At 38.2% G+C, this 23,610-nt stretch overlaps 2 pseudogenes; one reads left to right on the top strand and one right to left on the bottom strand.

The window, feature by feature from the left end:
- The first annotated feature begins 4,925 nt into the window (after positions 1–4,925).
- LOC138305458 (uncharacterized) lies at positions 4,926–22,742 on the top strand (annotated as a pseudogene).
- LOC138305585 (uncharacterized) lies at positions 9,492–10,983 on the bottom strand (annotated as a pseudogene).
- Positions 22,743–23,610: the final 868 nt, after the last annotated feature.

Below are 23,610 nucleotides of genomic sequence, written 5' to 3'. Positions count from 1 at the left end.
GTCACAGGTTCCTAGGCCTCTCGGTTATTAAATAGAAGTCGTTTAAAGATTTTAGCCTTTTTGAAAACCTGTGACCTTGAATGAAGGTCAAGGTCATTCATTTGAACAAACTTGTTGTACACTCTATCCCATATGTCCTTCTAGGCCTCTTGGTTATTAATAGAAGTTTTAAAGATTTTAGCCTTTTGACCCTGTGACCTTGAATGAAGGTCAAGGTCATTTATTTGAACAAACTTTGTAGCACTCTATCCCAGTATGTCACAGGTTCCTAGGCCTCTTGGTTATTAAATAGAAGTCGTTTAAAGATTTTAGCCTTTTTGAAAACCTGTGACCTTGAATGAAGGTCAAGGTCATTTATTTGAACAAACTTGGTAGTCGTTTATTCCAGCATGCCACATGCCCAATATCAGGTCTCTACCCCTCTTGGTTATTAAGGAGAAGTCGTTTAAAGATTTTAGCCTTTTTGACCCCTGTGACCTTGAATGAAGGTCAAGGTCATTCATTTGAACAAACTTGGTAGCCCTCTATCCCAGTATGTCACAGGCCTAATATCAGGTTCCTAGGCCTCTTGGTTATTAAAAAGAAGTCGTTTAAAGATTTTAGCCTATTTGACTCCTGTGACCTTGAATGAAGGTCAAGGTCATTTATTTGAATAAATTTGGTAGCCCTCGATCCCAGCATGTCACAGGCCCAATATCAGGTCTCTAGGCCTCTTGGTTATTAAGAAGTCGTTTAAAGATTTTAGCCTTTTGACCCCTGTGACCTTGAATGAAAGTCAAGTTAATTTATTTGAACAAACTTGGTAGCCGTCTATCTCAGCATGCCACAGGCCCAATATCAGGTTCCTAGGCCTCTTGGTTATTAAAAAGAAGTCGTTTAAAGATTTTAGCGTATTTGACCCTTGTGACCTTGAATGAAGGTCAAGGTCATTCATTGGAGCAAACTTGGTAGCCCTTCATCCCAGCATGCTACAGGCCAAATATCAGGTCTCTAGGCCTCTTGGTTATGAAGCAGAAGTCTTAACAAGATATTTCAGCCTATTTGACCCCTGTGACCTTGAATGAAGGTCAAGGTCATTCATTTGAACAAACTTGGTAGCCCTTCATCCCAGCATGTCACAGGCCCAATTTCAGGTCTCTAGGCCTCTTGGTTATTTAGAAGAAGTCTGTTAAAGATTTTCACCTATTTGACCCCTGTGACCTTGAATGAAGGTCAAGGTCATTCATTTGAACAAACTTGGTAGCCCTTCATCCCAGCATGTCACAGGCCCAATTTCAGGTCTCTAGGCCTCTTGGTTATTTAGAAGAAGTCTGTTAAAGATTTTCACCTATTTGACCCCTGTGACCTTGAATGAAGGTCAAGGTCATTCATTTGAACAAACTTGGTAGCCCTTCATCCCAGCATGCTATAAGTCAAATTTCAGGACTCTAGGTCTCCAAGTTTTGGAGAAGAAGTTGTTTAAATGGAAAGTTGACGCCTACCGCCGGACGACGGATGGACGACGGACGCTGTACCATAGCATAAGCTCACTTGCCCTTCGGGCAGGTGAGCTAAAAATCATTGAAAATTTGTCAATACACATCACAGCCTTTTACGACCTGTTTGTTTGTTTGTTTATTAATTAACGTCCTATTAACAGCTATGGTCATGTAAGGACGGCCTCCCATGTATGCTGTGTGTTGCGTGTATGTTGTGCGAGGTGCTTGTTTTGGGAGACTGCGGTATATTCATGTTGTGTCTTCTTGTATAGTGGAACTGTTGCCCTTTTTATAGTGCTATATCACTGAAGCATGCCGCCGAAGACACCAATTGCAAGCAACACACCCCACCCGGTCACATTATACTGACAACGGGCGAACCAGTCGTCCCACTCCCTGTATGCTGAGCGCTAAGCAGGAGCAGAAACTACCACTTTTATAGACTTTGGTGTGTCTCGGCCAGGGGACAGAACCCAGAGCCTTCCTCACAGGGGCGAACGCTCAACTCAAGGCCAAAAGTGAGGCGGTGCCAAGGGAGGCATTAGGGAAGATAAAGTCAGTTAGGAAGAAGAGAAAAGATAAGATCCTAAATTTAGTCGCCTTTTACGATCATGCAATAGGGGCAGCAGGTACAATTCTAACGCCCTACCTGCAGGGCGTAACATTGTGTAACAGGCTAAACAAAGTGGACTGAAGAGAGATTTGAACAATCAAAATTACAGTCGTGAGTATATATTTTAACAGATACTAAATTTATTTGATGGGGTTAAGCAGCATAAAGTAAATTTTGCAAAGCATTACTTATAAATCCTGACCAAGATCATTCTTTATGTGAAAAGCTAATAGGCCATGGGCTAGGAGGGTCCCACATGCACCCCCCCAAACCTCCGAACCAATATTTTTCTGAACCCTTATGACCCACTGATCACAAATCAAAAATGTTAACATTGCATAAGTTGGGATGAACTTCCGGTTATGACGTCATCAAGATGGCCGTCATCTAATAGTGTATAGATTTTATGCAAAATATTGCATATTGGTATTATGTAATAGATCGATACTATTCAGGTGGGTGTGAAGTTCACCTGACCTCCGAATTCATGAAGTTGTAATGAAGTCTTCAAACTTGATAAACCTACTCTTAACATGAGCGTTGTATGGATTCTTTAGTGATATATTTCTATTAACAAATTCATTATTCCAAATATCGAGATGGCGAAGAAATATAGTCATCAATAGCTTAGGATACGTATTGCCTACTTAACCATATTCCAAAATATTAATATGTGTCATGTCAAACTCCAATATCAATCAAGGGATCTGATTATGAATGCAAGATTACTGGCTTACATCCTGGAGGGAGAAAGACGGAGAAATTGGATAAAACATCCTGTAGAGCTTTGTTTGATTAATTAACGTCCTATTAACAGCTATGGTCATGTAAGGACGGCCTCCCATGTATGCTGTGTGTTGCGTGTATGTTGTGCGAGGTGCGTGTTTCGGGAGACTGCGGTATATTCATGTTGTGTCTTATTGTATAGTGGAACTTTTGCCCTTTTTATAGTGCTATATCACCGAGCATGCCGCCGAAGACACCAAGCAACACACCCCACCCGGTCACATTATACTGACAACGGGCGAACCAGTTGTCCCACTCCCGTTATGTAGAGCGCTAAGCAGGAGCAGAAACTACCACTTTTACAGACTTTGGTGTGTCTCGGCCAGGGGACAGAACCCAGAGCCTTCCTCACAGGGGCGAACGCTCAACTCAAGGCCAAAAGTGAGGCGGTGCCAAGGGAGGCATAAGGAAGGATAAAGTCACTCAGAAGAATCCTGTAGAGCTAAAAGCCTTTTGTTTGATTTGTGAAAGCTAAGGAAAGGGCAGTTGAAAATCATTTCCATGGTGGACAAAGCACAGACAACGGAGACGAAGACGGATTTGTACACAAAGCTTGTCCTTCGGGTAGGGCGATAAAATTGTACATGCTGCCCCTATTGCACGATCGTAAAAGTAAATTTAGATAGTATCTTTTCTTTCTTCCTAACTAACTTTGTTCTCCATAAAGTATCTCTTGACACCGCCTCACTTTTGGCCTTCTGTTGAGCGCTCGCCCCTGTGAGGTAGGCTCTGGGTCCTGTCTCCTAATAACTAACATCAGTGACATACTTCAAGTAACGGATGCTGCAGCATGCACACTATCATCATTTATAAGTCATCACATAGTAATTATGTGGGAGAGAGGTATAATATCAGAAATTGATCTTACTGCGAGTGTTTCACACATTATTTTGCTACATAAGTGAATTTGTAAATAAGCAGTGGATGAAAATCTCTGCATGCTGTATCAGTCTGATAAGAAAAATACATCCTGTTTTGTTGCATTTGCTATTTCTGATCTTAACAAGTTCAAATGTTAAATAAACAGCAATGTTTCCTTCACGGATATTAGGATATTACTAAACTAATATATAATTGATGAAAGCCATTTTTTATTTCATAAATATCTACATATGTAGCACAAAACGTCGTAATTAAACAGTTAAGATAGGTATGTTTTTGTTTCATTATTTAGTTCCCTGAATTGATTATCCAGTGAAATTAGCATGATAAGTTCTATCTTTGATTCACTTGCCACTTTCAATATATAAACTAATTAAGGCAAAATGAAGTATATGGGGGTATATTTGAAATCTAAAACGTGACCATTGTGACGTCAGCTGATCACTGTCAAAATCGTCGTTGATAAACTGTTGTGGATTAAATCGTCGTTGATAAACGGTTTTTTGTGGTAAACTTAAACAATGATGATGCATAGACACCCAAAATGAGAATATATTGTCTATATGGATGCCAGAGCTTTGCAGACAATCATCTAGCGCGCATTATGAAGATTGTCCGCAAAGCATCTACATAGAAAATTGATTCCATAGGAATGTCATTTTAGGCCTTTTTGCTATTTCATATTAGATGAAGTTGCCGAGTAGTGCGGAATACTAAAGGGTTGTGAGGTTATAATTATGTAAGAAATTGAGATGTTGACCGGTCATAATTTCTCGGGCAGATCTATCTGAGATATTGGACTGTGTTTCGATAGAATGTTAAAGGGGGTTTAAGAGTATACGTTACGTATACAAGTAAACATTGAATGAGTTCGAATTAAGTGTATTGCTTAGCTGCATTAAGATTACGAAAGACACGTGTACCTTTGTGTACCTTGTGTACCTTTGTGTACCTTGTGTACCTTGGTACCTTTGTGTACCTTGTGTACCTTTGTGTACCTTTGTATACCTTGTGTACCTGTGTGTACCGTGTGTACCTTTGTGTACCTTTGTGTACCTTTGTGCACTGGAGGTATAACTAATTACAAAATACACACAGGTAACATACACTAAATATATGTTATTGGTATTTGAATGTCACGGTTTGTGAACACGACCAAAACTGACGTACTACGTTACTTATATTATGGCATTGTATACATGTTCGCCATTATTTAAATAACCAGTAATTATAGCAGGTTGATCGTTTTATGTTACGTTACTAGGCGTCTATTTACATTAGTTACCGCGTAGAAGAATATTCTATGTATACACGTATGTAAGACTGGAGATATAACACAGAGTATGCATTGGTGATTCTGTTTTGGTATTGAAAACTGTCACTCATATATTATATCGTCACGAGGAGATCAATGTGGCTTGGAGATCAAAATACATCAACCCGGATATTCTAGATAACTGATCTGGGGCTAACAACAGGTTATCGTGCCACATCACAGTGTACCAGGTAGGTTTGTATTTTCATACTACATTGGATACGTTAATGAAATCAAACATTTAGTTGAAATCCTTAAAGTTATATGTGCCGTAACTGGGCGAAAATGTTGGCATGTTTATTTGTCTTCATTAATCTATTTAAAAGCATAAGGTTTGATTAATTAAGCTGTGGAAATCATTTAAATGGCTTCAAACGCCTTAAAAACGTTAGTTATAACACAGAAATTATGTACTGAAAAAATTATTGTTTTTTGTAACTTAGCCGAGCAATTGCTACACAGGTAACCCAAGTAATAACAAATTCATGAAATACATATATACAATATCATTATTATACACTATGATTACAAGCAATATACAATAAGATATACAGTTACTTTACAAGATTCTTTTTACTATTTCTCTATTTTATAAAACCCCACTCACATCCTCTTGTGATACACTCAGCAAGCGAACTTACACACTTTTATTATTATATTAGAATATACTTAAATACAACTAAAATTAACCTAACAGCCCTACAGTCTTTGTAGCATCACAAATATCACATCCGGGTTCAATGTCTTCAATCCTGATACTGATGATGTAATATCGGTCTCCTTGAGACCAGGAACTGTCTGATAAACTCCGTCGAAGCTGTTGTCCTCGACGCCGCCGGCTTCAGTTCCAAGGCCCAATATAGGTATAACCACAACCCTCAGGTTGGACTAGCCGTGAAGGCTACAACCGAGCACACACTCCTTCGTGTCCTCTTTACCTCCCACAATCAGGTAATCGTGGTACGCCGCTTACATAGCGAATAAGTGCAGTATCTATGATACATGTGTATATCTGACCAATCTGGTCTCTCCCCGCTTATTTTTTCTGTACTGGACAGCGAGTCCTTGCACGTGAAGCTACAACATACGATAATAATCCCTAAACTTACTATTTATACAATTAGTACAATTTATATCATAAATAAACATGTATACGGGCATTAACTAACCATATAATTACCCTAGTATGCCTATACTGCTAACGTAAACAGTACTCGCGCACGTGCTAAAGCGTACTCGGTTAACACAATAACAACTACTTCATACCCGTTTAAAATGACCTTTCAACAAATACATTCAAAATCATCAACTATATACACACTCAGAAAGATAAGAAAGATAGATTAAACTTACCGTGACTGTATTTCACGCTTCCTGCGAACATACAGGCATCAGCATTTCCATGCCCTTACTTGCCACGTTCTCCATTATCACGCCGGGTGGATTACTCACCTACGGCAGCCCAAACGACCCAGCCGTATAGTCGCGTATAGCGTAAACGCACATACTTACGTATACCCGTCGTACCGTCGTACCGTACACATACTAAACTATTCTACCTACCTTTCCAATAATAAGATAGAGTTGGATTGTGACACACCTCCCCACCTCGAGAAATAAACTTGGGCTAAAAAAGTTTCATTTCTTACCAACACATATCTGACGAAGTAGAATGTACAAAACGAATGCTAGAATATATACACTACCGTTGATACATTATATACATATACACTACAATTCATAACTATCGAAGATTCTGTTGTCTCCGATCTGTAGATCACAGCGGAACACTGATTCACAACCTGCTCAAACAGTCTGCCGCAACATTGTCCCTTCCTCGAATAGCACGTATTGTGAACCGGTACGGTTGCATCTGCAGCGCCCATCTCATAAGCCGCGAATTTGAACCTTTCAGTTTGTTCAGGTAGAGCAGCGGTTGGTGGTCCGTGTCTAGAATAAAGTGACGTCCATACAAATAACACTGGAATTTCACAATCCCAAACAACACCGCCAAACATTCCTTCTCTATCACTGAATACGAGGCTTCAGCTCCCTTAAGCTTCCTATAGCTACTGGCATAAGCTATCGGTAGACGCTCTCCGTCTTCATCCCGTAGAAGAACTGCACCTAATCCGTAGTCGGACGCATCCGTCTGCAAAATAAATTGCTCGTCAAGATTAGGAAGTTTTAGAATAGGTCCAGCAGAAAGGAATTTCTTCAGTGTCACAAAAGATCTCTCCTGAGATTCTCCCCACTGAATCTTATGAGGCTGACCCTTCCTGGTCAGATCGGTTAAAGGAACTGCAATGGAGGCAAAATCCGGAATAAATTTGCGGTAATATCCAGCCATTCCAAGAAACGATCTTACTTGTTTCTTCGTTTGTGGTGTAGGAACATCCAAGATAGCAGTAAGTTTCTCTGGATTTGGAAGTAAACGCTGATCTCCCACGATATGTCCTAGACATTCCAAACTTCTATAGCCAATAGCACACTTTTTCGGACGAGCAGTCAATCCCGCATTCCGTAACCGCAAGAAAAGATCATTTAGAGTAGACATATGTTCTTCCCAAATAGTGGTGTGGACCAGAATATCATCTATGAAACTTTCAAAGTCAGCTATGTCACGAAGCAATTTCCTCATAAGACGACAAAAAGTTGCCGGCGCGTTGACAAGCCCAAACGGCATGACGCTGAATTGAAATAGTCCTATTGGGGTGGAGAATGCTGTTTTCTTCTTCGATGTCTCTGCCATTGGAACCTGCCAATAGCCCTTGCTTAAATCTAGCCGTGAAAACACATTATGTCCTGACAGTCTTGCAAAGATGTCGTCGGCGTTTGGCATCGGCTCCGCGTCAAAGATTGTTATCCGGTTTAACAGCCGATAGTCTATGCAGAAGCGGTTGCTGCCATCTTTCTTTCGCACGATTACAACCGGTGCTGCATATGGTGAGTCCGATGGCTCAATCACCCCCATCCTCAACATCTTATCGACTTCATCTTTGATTGTTTCCTTCATGGCAAAAGGAATGCTATGACTTCTTACACGCACAGACTCTTCTGTTGTTGTCCGGATTTCATGTTCAATGAGGTTGATGGACCCTGGCACGTCTGTCAAGACATCAGTATATTCGTGAAGTAGACTTACTCCCAGACTTTGTTCCTCTGATAAGTCGCTAAATACATCAACATCCTCAATGAATTCCGTCCGGTTGGGTTGTGGAGGCGTAAAACTGTTTTGCGGAGTGACATAAGAATCTACTGATCCCTCTTCGTGCTCCTCTTCAGAGATCATCGCCATACAGACGGTGGAAAAAATACCAGATTCTTCTTCACATACAGCAGCCCTCCGTTCAACATACTGTCTCAACAGATTAGCATATAAAGTCTTCAGTTTCCCGTTAATGATTACACTGTAGTCCATTTGACTTTTCTTCCCTTCGATGGTGTAAGGTCCCTTCCACTGCATCAGAAGCTTATTCTTCTTTGTGGGAAGTAAAACAAGTACCTTCTGTCCTGGCTTCATATTTCTTGCCTTGGCTTTCCGGTTATAATATTTGGCTTGCTTCTCTCCAGCCGCTTTAAGTTGTTCAATGGCTAACTTGCATGTATCTTCCAACCTTTCTCGCAAGTCAACAACATACTGGTACGTCGTTTTCGTGTCTGGATCGGGTACATCTTTAGTCCATAATTCCCGTAGTATCATCATCGGACCTCTTATTGTCCGACCGTATAGAAGCTCGAACGGTGCAAACCCCAAACTTTCTTGTGGCACCTCACGATAGGCAAATAGTAGAGCGTTCAGATATTTGTCCCAATCTCGCGGTCGTTCCGCACACATCCTTTTCAGCATGGTCCTCAACGTGCCATTAAACCGTTCTACGATCCCGTTACACATTGGGTGATACGGTGTCGTCGTAAGTTGACGTATTGACAAGAGTCTTGATACTTCCTTCATCACCTCAGATGTGAACTGGGAACCCTGATCCGTAAGTACTTCTCTTGGTACACCCACTCGACTATAGACATCCACTAGCGCCTCTGCTACCCGTTCAGCCTCTATTCCCTTGAGTGGCACAGCCTCTTGGTATCGCGTAGCGTAATCAACAATAGTGAGAATATAACGATGCCCGCGTTCAGTTGATGGTGTCAGTGGGCCGATAAGATCAATGGCAATCCTCTGGAAAGGCGTTTCGATCAAAGGCATCTGTCCCAATGGTACTTTCCCCACACGACCCTTTGGGAATGTCCGTTGGCATACATCACATGATCTACAGAATAATGTGACATCTGTTTGCATCCCGGGCCAGAAAAACTCTGTCTTAATCCGTTCCTCCGTTTTCTTGGCTCCTTGATGCCCGGCCATCATTCCGTCGTGAGCTAAATGCAACACTTCTGGTCGAAACTTCGTAGGAACTACTTACTGCTTGAAAAGTCTTCCATTGGCCTGCCCTGGACTTTGAAATTCTCTATACAAAAGCCCTTGCCTCACCATGAATCGCGAGTATCCTCCGTCTGGTCTGTCTTTCCTATTCCCCTGCTTCGCTAGGTCCCACAGCCTACATAGTGACTCATCCTGCTCCTGTGAAGTCTTTAACTCGTCCCTTGTACCAATGTCCTTAGCTGCTCTTGGTACTCGTAGAGGTTTATATGCTTCATCATCTCTCTTCTTCTGTGCTCTCGTTTGGACGGCATGTCCTACATCACAAGGCTTCCAATTCCTGTCGGGATCGTCTGCTTGTCTTGCGCCCTCAATGTTTCCTATCAGAAGGTCGTACATAGGACTGTCCATGCACCAGGCTGACACGAATCCCGTATAGTAAGGCGAATCAACAAACACCTTAGCAATCTGCACACTCTGTTTAGACCCATTAGCCATTACACAAGTCTGAGTTTCTCCAGTTAAATCCTCTTCATTCACCAGACTCAGTCTGATGACTACTCCAGAACATCCGGTATCACGCAAAACCGCAACATTCTTGTCACACGCCCGTCCTCTGACTACAGGCATCTTGCATGAGGATTCACAAGCTTGACTCAACAAATTTGTGCGAGACACATTACCTGACTTGTCTACCGCCGTTGATTCGTGCTCCGAAGAACAAATATCATGAGACACAAACTTGACCGGGTTCTTCTTCTTCTTTGGACACTTGAATGCCAAATGATCTGGAGAATTGCAGATAAAGCAAGTTTTCCTTCTCTGAGCGCCATCTTTGTCGCCTGTCGCCTTATCACTGCTCATATCACTACCCTGGTTGTTCGATCTAGTGCCATTTCCATCAATATTTCGTCTCTGTCGATCAGGTCGAGGCTTCGCTAAATTAGTAGGATTACCTCTTGCATCGGCTACTGGTCCGCTAACTTCGCCATCTCTGCGATACTAGACGGAGTACGTTCCTTCAAAAATAGCATTAAATCATTTCCACAAGCCTGGATAAATTGATCACGAAGCATCAGGTCTCGAAGATCTGCAAATGTCTCTTTCACTCCTGCCAACTCAATCCATCTCATGAAATAGCTCTCTAACTTCCAGCAAACTGTGAAAACGTCTCACCTGACTCTGGTCTTCCACCTCTAAATCTTTTACGGAAACCCTGCTCTGTCATCTCAAAGCGTTTCAAAAGAGCTTGCTTCAACGCATCATAATCCATACTCTGGTCAAGTGGCATCCGCGAAAATACATCGAGTGCACGGCCTCTCAGCAATACGCTCAAATGTGTTGCCCACTGGGTCTCCCTATTCCACTTCTGAGTAGTTGCGTATCTTTCAAATCTCTGTAAGCAGGAGTCGATATTATCTTTCCCATCATCGAAATAAGGCAACTTGGGAGCCTTAACTACACCTGCAGGTTTCACCTCACTGCTGGTCAATGTTGGGCCTACCTCACCCTGCTTTTCTAACAACTCCATCTGTTATTCATGCTTCTGCGCCGCCATCTTTTCCTGAAGAGCAGCTTCCACTTCAGCAACCCTCAGTCTCTCCTTCGCCATCTCTAACTCATGTTGTCTATCTCTCTCTCTTGCCCGCTCTTCTCTCTTAGCAGCTTGTTCCTTGACAATATAATCCAAAACATCTTTCCCCTCTAGGCCTAATGAAACAGCCAACTCCTTAAGTTCCTGTACTTGTGAAGACATACTGAATGAGGATAATACTTACCTTGTAAACAAAATACAAAACGCAAAACTACAAAATATCCAAAAATAATAAAAAGTATATACACTACCTGGAAGAGAAATTTCCAATAAGCGTGTTTCACAAACCTGTCTGCTGCGTTGCTCGTCCTTTGTTCGTCTCAATGTGTTTCCGAACCCTAAGAAGCTCACCTCACACAGACTCTTTCCTGGTTTCACACAGTCAGCAAATCACACATGTGGCAATGCAACAACATCCCACCGCTGCCACCAAAATTGTAACTTAGCCGAGCAATTGCCACATAGGTAACCCAAATAATAACAAATTCAGGAAATACATATTTACAATTATTATTATACACTATTAATGCAAGCAATATACAATAAGATATACAGTTACTTTACAAGATTCTTTTCACTATTTCTCTACTTTATAAAACCCCACTCACATCCAAACACTCATATCCTCTTGTGATACACTCAGCAAGCGAACTTACACACTTTTATTATTACATTAGAATATGCTTAAATACAACTAAAATTAACCTAACAGCCCTACAGTCTTTGTAGCATCACAAATATCACATCCGGGTTCAATGTCTTCAATCCTGATACTGATGATGTAATATCGGTCTCCTTGAGACCAGGAACTGTCTGATAAACTCCGTCGAAGCTGTTGTCCTCGACGCTGCCGGCTTCAGTTCCAAGGCCCAATATAGGTATAACCACAACCCTCAGGTTGGACTAGCCGTGAAGGCTACAACCGAGCACACACTCCTTCGTGTCCTCTTTACCTCCCACAATCAGGTAATCGTGGTACGCCGCTTACATAGCGAATAAGTGCAGTATCTATGATACATGTGTATATCTGACCAATCTGGTCTCTCCCGGCTTCCGTATTTTCCTGTACTAGACAGCGAGTCCTTGCACGTGAAGCTACAACATACGATAATAAACCCTAAACTTACTATTTATACAATTAGTACAATTGATATCATAAATAAACATGTATACAGGCATTAACTAACCATATAATTACCCTAGTATGCCTATACTGCTAACGTAAACAGTACTCGCGCACGTGCTAAAGCGTACTCGGTTAACACAATAACAACTATTTCATACCCGTTTAAAATGACCTTTCAACAAATACATTCAAAATCATCAACTATATACACACTCAGAAAGATAAGAAAGATAGATTAAACTTACCGTGACTGTATTTCACGCTTCCTGCAAACTTACAGGCATCAGCATTTCCATGCCCTTACTTGCCACGTTCTCCATTATCACGCCGGGTGGATTACTCACCTACGGCAGCCCAAACGACCCAGCCGTATAGTCGCGTATACCCGTCGTACCGTCGTACCGTACACATACTAAACTATTCTACCTACCTCCCCAATAATGAAATAGAGTCGGATTGTGACACTTATGTATGTTTAGATGGAAACTTTTTTCCTGCAGAAATCACTTTACAATTACTAATAACACTGTAAAAATATTAAATGAAATTGTCGACCACAATTTGACTTCATGGTCTGACCGCAGGTTCTCATGTCGCTTCACTATAGATGTACATATGAGTTTTGGCAGTACTGCTAAAATCATTTTCTGCTCTTATTTGCATTTGTAAAATTAAGACCAATGCATTGCAAGTATTGTAATTTTCAAAACGTTAGTAACTTTTGAAGATGAATAACATATCAAAAGCTTAATATCTTGATTCGTGAGTATGAAAAATACGGCACATATAACTTAAACGTTACAGTAGTAGTAGTAAATACAAATACAATCCATTCCAATTATCAATTTCGAGACATTCCAACTGTCATATTGATTTCGTTCATACGAAGATAGCACGTCCCACTACAATCAGGAAATATGTGTCTTTTCTTATTGCATATATTTCAACTGTTATACTGACACACCTTCCGTCGATTTAAGGCCAAATATTTGATTACTTACCATGCTTCATAAAAATTAATTGTATTTTGAATTCCAAACCATGTGTATAAAATGATTGTATTGACTTTAATAACATATTCCCTATAATTGTACATTGTCGACTTCATTGTCGATGCCTGATGAATAGAGCTATCTGCAATTAAATATCTCTTTTTTTGTAACGTGATCAGATCATTTTTCTACACAGTCTTAAGATACACCAGACTAAGACTGGTGAATCAATCTAATTGGCAAACATAAGCACGCCGAAGTACATATGTATGTTTGAATATTAGTGATTCCATTTATTATTCAAAGATGGCTAATAATGATTTCATTTATTATTTAAAGATATATACCCCTTCGCCAATCTGATTAAAATACAGATCATGTCCTTATTATCACTACGTTTAATAAGAGGATCTGACAACATCCCAATAGAGGTCATGTCCAATTACAACAAACACTCCAATTGGCCTTGAATTGAGCGTTCTCCCCTGTGAGAAAGGCTCTGGGTTCTGTCCCCTGGCCGAGACACACCAAAGTCTATAATAATGGTAGTTTTTGCTCCTGTTTAGCGATAAGCAAACAGGGAGTGGGACGACTGGTTCGCCCGTTGTCAGTATAATGTGACTGGGTGGATATGTTGCTTGGCGTCTTCAGTGATATAGCACTATAAAAAGGGCAACAATTCCACTATACAAGAAGACAGAACACGAAGATACCACAGTCTCCCAAAACACGCACCTAGCACTCCACACGCACTACAGGACGTTAAAATAATCAAACAAATCGCTGGTCTTTGGTTTTTCTCCGGGTACTCCGACTTTCCTCGACCAGCAAACCTGTTACGTCCTTACATGACCCTGGCTGTCAATATGACATTAAACTAATTAATCCAAAAGGCCGTGTCCAGATTTGGAAATGGCTAATCAAATTACTACCATCAGAATCTTGAATGTGAAAATGGACGAAATAGTTTAAAAAGCTGTATCATTTTCGTGTATGCAGATATCTCGTCCAAATAGCACAACAACGCTAAATGCTTATGTAAAATTCATCATATATATATATCAGAACCTTAACTTCTATATTAAAAGAGTTAGTTTGTATTGTCTTAATTGTTTGTCACTACTACCGTTAAGGCCCATGAGCCTTTTGTTATTTTTAAAATAATTTTAAAAAGTAGTGTTTACAAAATCCCTTTTCTAAATCAACATTGCAGATACTATGACATAGATACTAAAACACAGGTATAGTGAACTAGCTTACATGTGTATTTACCTACATTACATGTAAGATTTGTAACTCGATATACATTCTGAACAGACAATACACAGTAGGAATACAATAAGAATTTAGATATCAATGTCTTTTAAATGTCTTTTAGTTTATACGGGTTCCTGTTATTGTTCATATGATACATGTTATAGTATGGGATTAATATAATGAGTCATGTATTTTCGAAGTCTAGTTCCATGGCCGAACCTTGACAGCCCTCAAATGTGTATCATGTCTAGAGAATTAAATATTGATTTGATAAAATAAAAATTTTTTGAAAACATGTACAACCTCATTTGTTTAATGACAAATTCTATCAAACTAAATAAATTTTATCATGACAATTTTTCCATTCTTGTGGACGTCATAATTAGGAATGTTTATCCCTTGATCAATAAATGAATGTATGAAATGGTAACCATGCCATACATAGAGAGTTTGAGTTATGGGATAAACAGGTTCTCCAATACGTGACTGTTGTTTAATCATGTTGATCTAAACTCAATTTAAAGCTTGTATTTAAAAATTAACTAACTCGAAGAGTTTGATAAACATGATTTAAACAACGGTAATTTCTTGGGGAACCTCTATATAGCATACGTAGTATAAATCTGTACATATTCTGACTTACTGACACGGTGATTTTTTCTCAGTATGACGTCACGTCCTGTCTAACGTCATTAATAATCAAGTGGCGTCATACTATTCAGCTTTGACCGCTAATTCATGTACAAACTGCGATTTACAGCGGATGTGTCGTGGTGTTGAAATCTGATAGATCTGTACCTTATGCCTTGTTGAAGAGAAATTTTCTGAGGAGATTGATAAATGTAACGAAACTGGAACGGACTTGAACACAACTGATTATCTGGCGGGAAGATGATGACACCTGCCGTACCCTCGCTAATACCCCGATGAAGTTGAAAAATAGCTACATCAATGCTTATAAATAATTATTCAGACTAATTGATAGCGTAAGATATGTTTAAACGTACGATTCCATTGATGTTCTGATAGATTATTTTTTTCTAGATCAATACACCACTTCGACGTCTATATTGTGACGTCATAATTAAATCGGGTATTCGCGCTATTCTTTGAATTTTTCTTTATAGTAGTATGACGGAAAAGGATCTGCCAATCAGAAAGTTGGATTTAGTATGAAAAAAAATATAAATTAATTAAAGTCAAATCACATGGGTTAGTAGTCGTTATAAAACTTGGTTACAACAGTGTGATGATTATTTGGCGGGAAGTAAAATGTAGCGAATGGCGGGATATAATTCGAAAACGAGTAGTTAATTGTTGAGGTAACAATATAAATCAAGACATACCAAACGCCCAGTAAATGATCCGTTATCGGTTTTAATGATAAAATGGTTTTTTTTCTTTGTCTTCATACGACTTTCTAATGGGACTTATTCACGTATCACTGGATACCCGATAACGTTTGTCCGAGACTTGCATCTCCAGTGGTGATTGAAATTAATTATTTGTAATCTTCCCTATAAAATGACGTTAGCCAGGGGTGTCATCTTTTTGACGTCATTCCATTACCAATAGAAACAATAGTCCCGAATACACCTTATCAGGTATCACGTTGTACGTGAATTATATCCATTGGTCAATGATCCACCGCGAAAACGCTAAAACCTTTTTCATCATGACGTCAATAGCGATATAGAAGTTAAAAATCAATGGAGACGTCGTCCTCGATATTCCAGGGATTACTATCAATGATGTTCTTCCACCCCTCAATTATCCTATAGTAAATCGTGAGGCAGTTAAAGAGAAAAAAAAACCTGACCAATTATATGCCTACTTTCTTTTTCAAGACTTTCTTTAGTGATTACAGTTAGAGCAATACAGTCCGATTTCTTTGATGCACATCAAATGACCAAATTATCCGTGTCTTCTGTTGCCTTCATTGTGCTATTACATATTCCACGGCTATATATGACGTCAGTGATAGTAACCCATAGAGTATCGAGGATGACGTTTAAACGTACGTTTAAACCTATTTGAAGCAAATGCTTAGTTTGATAACATAACGAATGGCTATATACAAATGTGGTTTGAAAACTTTTGTGAAACGATAACCCAATATTTTAAAAGTTCACATTACGACCGTATTATCAATATATATAAGCCTATAGTAAATGATTTCTTTCTCCGCATTTTTTTTATTAATTGGTTTTATTGTCCCCCTCACAATGATTTACCATTAGGACGAAGAAGGTGTGATAATTTCCTATTTTACATTTTCAGAACAATTGATAATGGATTGTCCTAAACATCCGGGTTCTCCGATTGTATCGGTATGTGTCACGTGTGGTACCTCTCTGGTATGTGTGGAATGTATGACGGACGAGTCGCACCAGAAACACGTGTTTCATAAAATGGGTAGAGTTGCTAATGACATGAAATCAAAACTAAAGCCGAAAGAAGCCGAATACCGTCGATTTGCTTCGAGTTTAGAATCAGATATAAATGAGATGCTGAAACTACAAACACAGCAAGAAGATGATCAGAAGGAAAGAGTAAAGCGAATCGATAAACAAAAGCAAGAAATCATCGACGCTGTTACCAAGATGGCCGATAGTCTAAAATCTCAATACGAGGCCGAGACAAAAAATAACTGTGTTCAACTTCAACGCAGCATTGACCAGGTGTCAGAGAAACTAGAAAAAGTTAAACAGCACAGTGACAATGTAAAACGTGTTATTGATGAGCAAGACGACATCACAGTGATAAACGATTCACAAAAACTAGAAGATACAGACGGGACACGGGATCCGCTTCCTAAATTAGAGACCATCGATTTTACTTCAGGGAAGGTGAATGATAGACAGTTGAAACTGATGTTTGGGGGTACGGCCTCCGAGATGGAGGAACTAGCATCATTACAGGGAGCTAAGATGGCAACAGGTATGTCCCTGTCAACTTACAAAGGGTCCGATTTCATCGGTAGTGTCATCCGCCAAGGGAGAGAACTGGTCCAGATCACGTCATTTCAACACTCAGCATCTAGACCTGCTACCCAGATGTGTTGTAGCTGTCTAGGTAAATCTTGGATAAAGTGTCGTGATCAATTGGAGATAACTCTTACAGATAAACACGGACACAAAGAGAAAACTGTGAAATTCAACTCTACTGTTTATAGTATGACTATTGTTAATGACGATACACTATTGATAAGTGGATTAGAGGACAGAGATATCAAACAGGTCAAACTGTCGACTGGAAAGGTCACCTCCACTCTTCTCCACTGGGAAGTTGTACCCGCGGTACATATGCATTTTACATAGTGGTGATCTCTACATAACAATGGTGGATCAGTTAGACTACAACGTCACCGCCGACAGTGAGAGAGTTTGGTCCGATACTCTTCCCAGGGACAGGAGAAAGGGCGCGCTCAATATGACGAACGAGGAGATGTCCTGTTTATCTGTCCATGGAGAGTGAGGAGCAATGGTGACGTTATTGGGGTGAGGAATGGTACAGACAAGGACAACAGTCACCTGGTTCTACTGAATTCAGACCTGACGTTAAGGTTACGGTATCTAGGTAATGGCAAGGTCGTGTCGGGGGGAGGAGAAGTTTGATACTACAACCTACAAGCCGGATACGGATTATGCCATCACCGACTTCATCTTCGGCCCATTAGATAGTATCATTATATGTGAGTTCTACAGTAGGAGTGTCCAGCTGTTGTCCAGAGACTGTGTCCCCATGACTACCATACTACCGACACAGGATTCTGTACCGTGGGCCATCACCATGACGACAGATAATGATGTGTGGCTGGGGTTTGATGACGGAACTGTGACAGTGTACAAAGTATGTTGTATTTATTTGAAATGAATACCTATATACTCTCTTATTACAGGTATTATTTATCAAGGTGTGGATGGTAATTCTAACTTTATATACAAAATAATTTAATATAGATTTTCGTTCCGTGTATGTTTTAGAAATTCCTCAGGCGACTCCTGACCATTTGGTCTGGTAATCCGAGGACAATCATTTACGCTCGGTATATTGTTTGAAGTTTTGAAGGTAATCGATTAAATGGGTGTTACGCTCATATACTGATTTTATATTAGCAACACATATAAATATATCGCATGAGTAATTATCTATGTCAAAAGTATTGGTAAGTGATTGTATGACCGGAATTTTTTAAATGCAAATTCTGCCGTTCATCACCAACATTAAAAGAAAAAATACAAACTCCTGAAGGGCAACGTCCAAATGTGTTGACGTCGTTTTGGCGCATAGCTTTTGAAAAAAAATTAAACACACCCAAACACTTTATGCAAAACAAAAGTTGGCAACTATAATAAAACAAATTGTCATGCAATCGTATAATCGTACATTCACAGTAACTCTATAGTTAGTACAGGTTTTGTATTTATATATTCCCTGTTACTCTATTATTGTTTCTCATTATTAAAATGGTTTGTTCTTCACTTTAGTACACGTGAACCAGACAGAGGAGACCGGGGATAACATCACGTGACCGACTACCAGAGGACTGGCTGAACGATATCAGGTGATCTGGTGTAGCGACATTTACCTTACATGGGGCATGGAACGATATTATATGTGACTATGAAGACAGAAATGTTATTATGGATACATTTATACTGTAGAGCACTCACTCCTGTGAGGAAGGCTCTGGGTTCTGTCCCTTGGCCGAGTCACACCAAAGTCTATAAAGTGGTAGTTTCTGCTCCTGCATAACACTCAGCATTAAGGAAGTGGGACGACTGGTTCGCCCGTTATAAGTATATCGTGCACGGGTGGGTGTGTTGCTAATGCCGTCTACGAAAGTTGTACATTTTATGGTCCTGGGGTCAGATTTTCCTCTATGTTTGGGCTCAAATATACTATAGTTTATATAGGGAAAACACTATACTTTGGTGTGTCTCGGCCAGGGGACAGAACCCAGAGCTTTCCTCACAGAGGCGAAATCTCAACTCAAGGCCAAAAGTGAGGCGGTGCCAAGAGAGGCATAAGGAATTAATGGTTATACATGTAACAGTTCTTTTCATCCTCTGTCAAAGTTAATTCACATGAGATGCCTACAATATGTGTAAAGTGACCTGGGGAACTGTTTGTCCACAGTGATCCATTATAACTTGTTTTACTGTAACTAGTTAATCAATATCAACCTAATGTTTAAAATAATTTAGATAAGATGTGGTCTGAAGAATCCTTCGAATGCATGACAACTTAAGTGAGTCTTTAAGCCTTTATATTGATAATTTCTAAGCCCCTATTTAAATAATATTAGATGATAACGTCTGCTTTAACTTTATCCGTCTAGCTGTTCCACAGGAATTAAAAAAGAATAGAATAATGCAAGAAATTGTTCATCAGTATTTAGAAGTGCAACAAAAGGATGTTTAAACTGTGAAATGAAAAGAGATTTGATATCATGAATTCTATCATAACGGTAACGTAAATATGCACCATCACCGAAAGAGCATAAACAAAAGTTTAACAAAATATTGGTATTCATTCGTGTATGTGTCTAATTTACACATTAAATAATACAAACATTATTTTACTTTTTGTACATGCGCAATCAGCACTTGGAATGATTTACCATATTAGCTAAGGAAGTCTGTGAACATCAGTACTTTTAAACGTTCATGTGACTCCTGTCAGTTTTTTTTCATCTTAGTGGGTTTTAGCTACAACCAACTTTTTTATTTACTTAAATAATACCCCATATCATATCGACTTTCACATAGAGATTTACATTTGTTTTTGTCTATTTGTCTTAACCATCTGATATTTAACCTCAAATAATTAAGAATAATCAAATATTCTCCAAATGCATATTACATGTAGTTGTTAAATTGTTGTTATAGCAATTTTAGATTATGCTATATTAGCGTATAACCATGTCAATTGTTTTGCTATATTAGCATGTATGTATATTAGGCAAATGCCATTTAATTGATCAACATTTATGGATTACATTTATGCATCCTGTGATAATTTTAAATTAGCTTCTGTGCTATAACTTTGTCATTCTTTATATTTCTCATATCCCATATTATGTACTTTTAACTAACCCATTATTATATGTTTTACTAACTAAAGGACCATACGGTAGATTAACCTTAATTGGCTAAGGATGTTCATCCTCAGTAAATAAAATTTATTATTATTATTACTTCATTCCATATAGGACATAATTTCACGGATTTTTTTCAAGATGCAATTAACTATTTTTAATATTTTTATCTTGAAGTAAATATAGAAGCTCAAACTTGTCAATGGTGGTAATATTGTAAAGTAAGTAACTGAAGTAAAATACTAAATCATCTGCCCTTTTTGATTGTGAATAATATCATTTTTCAGCGGTATAGCATCTTAAATGAGGTAACTCGCCCAAATTCAGTTTTCATGTGGGTATTTTATGTAAATTTGCCTGGAAGAAGTCAATCCCTCAAATGTGAATTTATGTTTACCCTATTGTAATTTTAATTCTGAAGCTGTTACAAATCTCGACTACCTGTGATTTAGGCACATTAAATTGAAGACCAGATATTTTCGCATCTGAGTTGAGTTAATTCACTGATTCTGTTTCAGAACCATCTAAATTCACGACTGCATATTGTAACAGTAAGAGTGCACAACTATTTACTTCAATACCTTAAAAGCCATTTCCTCGCAGAAGATAATACATATATGGGGCTATAGGGTCGCCCTGACGACAGCCAAGTTCTACATTAAAGAATGATAATCGATTTTCCCCAACCACCCTATGAATATTACGCATATCCATTTTCGTAAATCAAATGCCAAGCCTAAAAATTGTAAAACATTTTCGATGAAATACCATGAAAGTGAATCAGAGGGTTTGTTTTCATTTTTATTTATTTTTCTCTAGACTAGTTCTTCCCTCACTATAACGTCCTGCAGGTGTGATTTGTTTTGATAAAATGCCTAGGTCTATTTCCCTTCGGTATACAATTTTTAAATCTTCGGACATTTGAAACTTGCTAATTAATCTTTTTCAAAGCCTAAAGTAATAGATCTTACCACAAAAATTATCAAATTTGTTGTGGAGCATTTAAAAATCTCAGCTGTAACACCACCAATACATGACTATTACTCGGTACTTTATTATTACTATTATTTTTCCATACTATTTATAGTTTTGCTTGCCTCCTCAAGCTTTGAGATCCTGTTTTCTCTACTAAAACAATGATAACCGGATTTTTAATATTATTTGCACATGTCAATTAAAAATGTGCTTTAATTTTCAGTTGATTTTTTATATCGCTGACTCGCCTTTTGTTCTTCATTTTAAAATATCTTTTGATCCCTTACCTTCCAAATTTGATATTTGGTATTGAATGTCATGAAATTGCTCCATTTATTTATATTATCCTCATAATTCGAGTTAATAATAACTCCAAAATCACAACTGCTAAACAGGTGATATCGTATGTCTTGCTCGTTTTTACATAGATTCCCCATATCAATTAATTATTGCATTAATTTAAGTTTATAAGCATTGGTTAAAAGTCAAATTTCTACATTGAAAGTCCTCAATTTTCATATTAATATATTTTTTTTATTGCATTCCATTTCAATAATAAATTTGGTATCATTCCATTTTTGGTGGACTTTATTTCATTACAATTTTAAAAAAGTATAGACTCAATATATTTATTAAAATTCTTCTTTAAAATCATAATACTAGTTTTTTTTAATTATTCAGTCATCTAAAATTTAGATAACTTTATTATCAATTCCATTATTGCATGCTTGGCTTTCCATCCTGAATGGATGTCCCTTTTGATTTTTGCAAATTCTTATGTCCAGTTATTTCATTTCTAGTTTTTTTTCATTTATTGTTCCGATGAAATTAAATCATTCTCAGCGGTATCCCAAATATATTTTCAGTTTTGTTACTCCACTCTTTGCCCAATTTTTGAATTTTAAATAGTAATTTATTACTTCAAATTTAGTTTTCATGAAGGACATCTTCAGAATGCTTATTTATCTTTCTGCCAGTGAAAGATTCCTTCTCAATAAATGTTTGGAACTTTATTCAACCCTTAATTATTTTATTGTTAGATCTTCACATGAAATATTCTAAGTCATTAATTCTGTCATAGCTTTGTAAAAACTACTTTCCGAGAAGGTTCTAGAGTTTCAATGCATGTTATTTTGTATACAACTTTGACTCTATTGATATATCATTATATTCAAATCCGTTATCAATCCGTCTTGCTTTTAATAAATAAATAGTTTCTTTTGCAACCTTATTTACTTTTCATCCCCACAGTATAGAAGTACTAATAAATTGGGTTTTTTAAAAATATGTACATGTAAATGCCAAATCTCACCTATTCCTCGTGTTCAAACTCGTCATATTAAAGATTTTTAAATTTCACGAATTTATTTACAAATGTTCCGAGTCTTTTTTTTGCGTTAATTCTTCGTACATTGATAATATTTAACATAACAAGAACAATATTATGCAGCGTGTCTGTAATAATTTTTTTATATTTTTATTATATGTTTTAGCTATTTTCTTGTGTAATTTATCAGTCGTCGTGGATACGCGAAGCGGTAAACGTAATATCTTAGTAGATAAAAATGAACATTATATCCGGATCGCCAAAGCATATCACCGGCATTTGGTTCTATTTTTAGTGGTTAACGTTAGCGGAAGTGGGTCCTGCTAACTATTAACGCAAACAATTTCTAACGCAAACGATTGTAAACGCAACTAACGATTAACGATTGCTAACGCAAACGATAACGATTAACGATAAACGATTGCTAACGCTAACGATTGCTAACGGAAATAACGCAAACGCAAACGAAACGCAAATTTGGGAACGTTAAACGGTTCAGGTACTGTACGTGATTTAACGATTTGAAGCTCATTTCCTTTGTGTTAATTACCTTTTTCTTTTAAATCTTATTGTGCCAAGTTTCCATATCCATGGAATATTCCTAAACATTTTATGCTGTCACTTAACCATGATATGACAATAAAATGTGTTGGTCTTTGCTTCCAACTGCCTACGTACATACCTTTTGTTTTGTTTTACTTACCCGTGTGTGTTTGATTGTTTGATTATTTTAACGTCCTATTAACAGTCAGGGTCATGTAAGGACATGTATGCAGTGTGTAGA

The sequence above is a fragment of the Argopecten irradians genome, chromosome 13 (assembly GCF_041381155.1).
Source record: "Argopecten irradians isolate NY chromosome 13, Ai_NY, whole genome shotgun sequence".
Lineage (NCBI taxonomy): Eukaryota > Metazoa > Mollusca > Bivalvia > Pectinida > Pectinidae > Argopecten > Argopecten irradians.
This window is presented reverse-complemented; position numbering and strand designations above follow the sequence as displayed.